At 38.8% G+C, this 5,258-nt stretch overlaps 1 long non-coding RNA gene across 1 annotated transcript; it reads left to right on the top strand.

The window, feature by feature from the left end:
• Positions 1-218: 218 nt before the first annotated feature.
• Positions 219-5,029, top strand: LOC143142027 (uncharacterized). The gene is made up of 3 exons (XR_012990860.1): positions 219-321; positions 517-649; positions 4,248-5,029. It is a non-coding gene; the product is annotated as an uncharacterized LOC143142027 (long non-coding RNA).
• The last annotated feature ends 229 nt before the right edge of the window (positions 5,030-5,258 follow it).

Below are 5,258 nucleotides of genomic sequence, written 5' to 3'. Positions count from 1 at the left end.
GGAGTGTTTGTATTCAACACAACTGTCATAAATACCACTCATGGCTTGCGACCTTTCCCCTGGACATGGTCCATGTGGCTTTGTTTACATAACAGCAAAGATGATCTCTGAAGAGTAATGTTGACTGAGAAGGTATTACACATTTCCTACAAGCAGTAAGCTATAGTGCACAATTGCCGTAAAGCAATTTGTGATCCTCCAGGTCAGGGGAGTGAAGTTGCAAGGCTGCTTCTCCATGGTCAGGTAGCTCATGATTGGGAAGGCACACCATTCTCCCTGTTACAAGTTAGTTAACCTTCAAAATGAAGCTGTTATATCAAGGTAAGACTAAGAAAGAAAAAACTTTTATAGGATCCCTTTAACCATTTCTCTATAAAAAGAAACACAACCTTTTGCCCTTGTTTATTCACTTTTGCCACTTGTGCTTCACGGCATTCATTGGACTTGTGGCATTGCCATTGTGCCTTTTCGATTGAACTCTAATGCAGTGTACTGTAACATTTTCACATCTTCAAGATACTCTCCCAAGGAGTGGAGGCCTCTTCACTGAAACTGAATAGTAACTACAAGATGATATTTCAGTCCTCAAGGGATTCACAACAGACTACTTCAAAAGACAAGTCCCCTCTTCTTCTTCTGTCATCTTGATGTATGTGGCCATTTGTGGCATCTGAATTTAATTAACATGAAGTATTGTATCAAACAGAGGGAAACTATGCGTCAAATTGACAGTCCAGTGCCATATTTCCCATGGAGTCAGTCGTGTGATCCTCAAAATAGAATTATGCTCTTCTCCATAGCACAGATCCAGTGCAAAATTGTGTGATGTCAACATTCAATATTCATGTACTTTTTAAGAGACGGTGTTGTGTTCTTATTCGCTAATGCACATCAATGAAATTTGATGCACTTCAACATGCTCAGATCAACGACGTGCAGGGATTTTTTTTTTTTAATTTGTCATGAATCTGAAGACTGAAGATCTGTATTTCAAACCGATAATGTAAAGGATGGCACAATGCGCTCTCAGGATGAGAATTGCGTTGGCCATCACAGGTTTAAAGATGTATTTAATATACAGATTGGTGAAGCAGTGGTAATATTATGAGAAACTATGATTGCTCCATAATATTAAGAACTTGACCTTGAATAATTAGTTTATCCACTAATAGAAGAGCAGTGGCATGGCATACAAGAAGAAATATATGAATGGTGGGTAAATGAACAGTTTATTACCTGTAAACCATAAAGGTAGATGTGTGACCAATATCAATTAACACTGAATAAGGTAAAACACAGATATATACTGTAACAAAGTAACAAAAGCACAAAGTACTGTAAGCTTAAGCAAACAACAAACTTAAACTTAAAAATCACAAGTTAGAATGTTAAATACACCAGATAAGTCATCATACAGTAAAAGAAAGACCAAACCCAAAAGTAAGGAGAGAGAGAGAGAGAGAGAGAGAGAGAGAGAGAGAGAGAGAGAGAGAGAGAGAGAGAGAGAGAGAGAGAGGGGCAGGCCTCCTCTAGAAGACCAGAAGAAATCAAGAGGCCGAATAGTGGTGAGCCAAAGAAAAGAGAGTCCAGAGGTGAGAAGAATCTTCCCTAAAATCTAAAAACAACGATCTGAGAGCAGGGGGTGTGGGCACATCACATCAGAGAATGCATAAAATATCCCAGGTTACAGAAACATCATATGCATTAACTTTACTGTTCTACAACTGGCAATACTGTATTTCTCGCATGTAGACTTTTTAAATTATATAAGGCACGAGCAGATTATAATTTCTCTTTTGACAAATATAGTTAGAGTTCATGTATTTTCCTATGGTCCAGGAGAGGCCCGGGCCTGAGTTAGGCCCTCAGCAGGGTGACGAGAACCGAGACCAAATGGCAGCTGAAACCAGAGACTTTCTAATTCACTGTATGTATAAATGGGGGTGCTGTTGATCACAAAGGCGAGACCATGAGACCTTCCCACTGATTTAGGTCTTTTAGCCTTACAATAACTTGAAGTTAGAAGCTTGAAGTTAATGTGGAAGGTGCATAGTTGTATTGCTATCAATCTCCTCAGTCAGACAATAATCTTTGATCTTCCTAGCGTTTATCAGTTTTGATTCTCTCCTTCTGCTACTCTACAAGTTTACCTTTAGTGGGTCATGCCACACAGAAATGGTTCACTAGCTCTCTGTGGCCTCGAGTCAGTGTACCCCACAAAATTGATGTTTTAGATCAGACCATACTTCATTTGAAATAAAGTGGCCATTGAATCACTTTTTCTGGCAATTTGGAAAGCTGACAAGACTCTTAAAATTGGTGCACATAAGGATAAGATCCACACCATTTGTCAAGCCAAACCATTTACTGTTGAATTACAGAATTCTTACCAGAATTTGTATTTTTTTTCCTTTTTATTAAATGAAGCACAACATGTAATGGAAGATGTGTCTGTCTTCCTTGACAGTTAAGTGCCACTTCTTGCCACTAACATAACATTTTTAGGTTCTAAAACATTTGTCATCAAAAACTGTTTTAGGTATAGCTATGGTGTTAAGGTCCAGACTAACCTTACTTGGAGAATGTATATGTAGCTATATAAACATATTTATGTCAAAAATCTAGGAAGTGTTAAGAAGGTTTCAAAAACCAGGCCCAGTCTTTTGTCAGGTCCTGTCTGTCTGTCTGTCTGTCTGTCTACCTGTCTACTGTGTCTATCTATCTACTGTGTCTATCTGTCTATCTATCTATCTACTGTGTCTGTCTATCTATCTATCTATCTATCTATCTACTGTGTCTGTCTATCTATCTATCTATCTATCTATCTATCTATCTATCTATATATCTACTGTGTCTGTCTATCTATCTAGGTCATACTTGAGAAATCAATGAATGTGTGGTGTACACCTGCAGTGTGGATATTATCCACACAAAAAACACCTTACTCTTTAGTAATGAGAGGGGTCACAGAGTTAATACCATTATTATAGGAATATTACCATAGCATACTACTACACAGGCTATATTACAGTTTTTCTTAGTCGCTTTGGTGCTTTTCTCACATCACTATTAACATTTGCACAGCAGTTAGTGCATTTCTCAAAACAATTAGTGCAAACTGCAAAACCTAGTGGATAACCTGCAAAACCATGTCACTTGCTCAAAATGGATAGTCCATTCCTCAAAAGCAAGTCTTCATATCAATGAAACTGCCAGTGTCATCAAAAAAAATGAGAAGTCTTGACACCATCGTTTATGAACAAGATAGTCAAATGGCTTTGTCATGTTTTCATAATGACAGTTTATTCTCTCAGTGTTTTCCAATGGAAAAAAAGGTCAGAACTCGGTGACACAAATGACTCGGTGACACAAAGCAAATGTTAATGTTATAAAACAGCAGAGAATTGTACGAAAGCAACTGATACATGTCCAAAAGCATTTGCAATTTGTTCAGAGGAAGGAGAAATTGCTACTATGATGTGCACAAATGACTAAATGTTGTGGAGGTTGAACTATTAGTTATGAGAATTTTCATTCTGATCTGAGAAAAGCACCAAAGTGACTGAGAAAAACTGTAATTTCCATTGCTGTAATCAACTTGATCAACTTAAACTTCAGTTCAGATCAGTTCTTTTCAGATAAGATTATTTTCACTTGGTTAACTTGGGGACAACAATCTTGTCTTCCAACCAACTGTTGTTATGATATTGGTGGCTAGGCCACAGACACAGGGAATGGGGCCCATATCTGATGTCCAGTGGTGTTCAGTCAACTGTTGGAGCAAGGCCCTGTGACAAATTCTGACTCCATACCTAAGCGGTTTAAAGCATAAGAGGCTTTCACCCCCTCCACACACACACACACACACACACACACACACACACACACACACAGAGTCACATCAAAAGTAGCTACAGGCAAAAAGAGAATGATCCAATGATGACTATACTGGCATGTCAGCACCTTAGTTCTTAAAAGAAAAAAAATAAATCTGTCAAGGTGGAATCATAGGTTTGACAGTCTTATCTCAAGTGTAATAACAAAATTTGACTGGCCCCATCTAAACCAGCTATGCGTCCAGTCATCCATGAACAAAACACTGCCCACTCTCAACTGTCAACACATGCTCTGTGTGTGTGCAGGCTGCCAATTAAAGGGGGGAAAAGGAATATGCATGAGTGACCAGTCATTTCCAATGTAATTAGCAGAAAAGTACCTGTCACGCTTATTACAATTATTGATTGCAGGGATGGCAGGGCCCACTTGAAAATGCACGCTCCAGTTCAAGGGGAAGGCGAGTGTGAAAGATGCCGGAGAGAGGCTGCCGAGGCAGACGACGCTGGGAACGCCGGGAGCAGCTGTCACTACAGGCATCCGCAGGAAGCGCGGCCATCTCCTGGGAGGCTGGAGCGGGTTATTATTTTTATGCTAGCGCACCTCCAGATTACCTTCCCATTATCACCACTCTGAGTTAGATACCGCTGGGCAGCATCTCCATGCAGGGAGGGTTGGAAAAAAAAAAAGAAAAAAGAAAAACAGTGAGGATTTTCCTGCTATAGCCAGCTGGGAGTTAATTCAATCATTCCCCCTTAAAAGCTGTCTGCTGTTACAATAGTAACTATATGGGCGGATCTAAATGAGAATCATCCCCCCTTCAAAAAAAAGTACTTTCAGGGTTTTAGTGAGAAACCTAGAGGCAGGTGCTAATTTTAGCTGTTGAGTCCTACCAGAGACAATTAATGATCTTATTTAGAACAAAATGGGCGAGTGCAAAATAGTGCCCAATTATATGTTAAGTAGATCTTTAAAACGAAGACACTTCTGTAATAACAGGATGGCAAAATTGCACATAATTAATACTTACCTGTGCAGTGTAATGCTGTTAACTTCAGTGTACAAAGGTATAATGGGAGTCTTTTGAGGTTTCATGTGGTAACAGTTGATTTTGTTATGCTTGACCTCAATCATGACAGTGTCAACTGATAAAGCTGATGTCAACATATGACACATGACAATAGGAGGGGGTGTTGTGGGATGGGCTTTGCTATAGTTATTATTATTAAATCCAGGATCAAGTCTGAATGTCTAAATCCAACAACTATCACTGAGTTGATTGATTAATAAAATGTTTTTAATGAAAAATGGACAAGTCTGTTTAAAATCACAAAAAGTTGTTGTGAGGATGGCATAAAAAAACAATTGAATTAATACGGGTTATTTAATCTCTGTTTGTGATTCTTAGAGGCTGTACTGTATTA

This window comes from Alosa pseudoharengus, unplaced genomic scaffold (genome assembly GCF_046254945.1).
Source record: "Alosa pseudoharengus isolate Yale_2024_CS ecotype anadromous, Long Island Sound unplaced genomic scaffold, YU_APseudo_1.1 YU_APseudo_1.1_scf_24, whole genome shotgun sequence".
NCBI classification, from domain to species: Eukaryota; Metazoa; Chordata; class Actinopteri; order Clupeiformes; family Clupeidae; genus Alosa; species Alosa pseudoharengus.
This window is presented reverse-complemented; position numbering and strand designations above follow the sequence as displayed.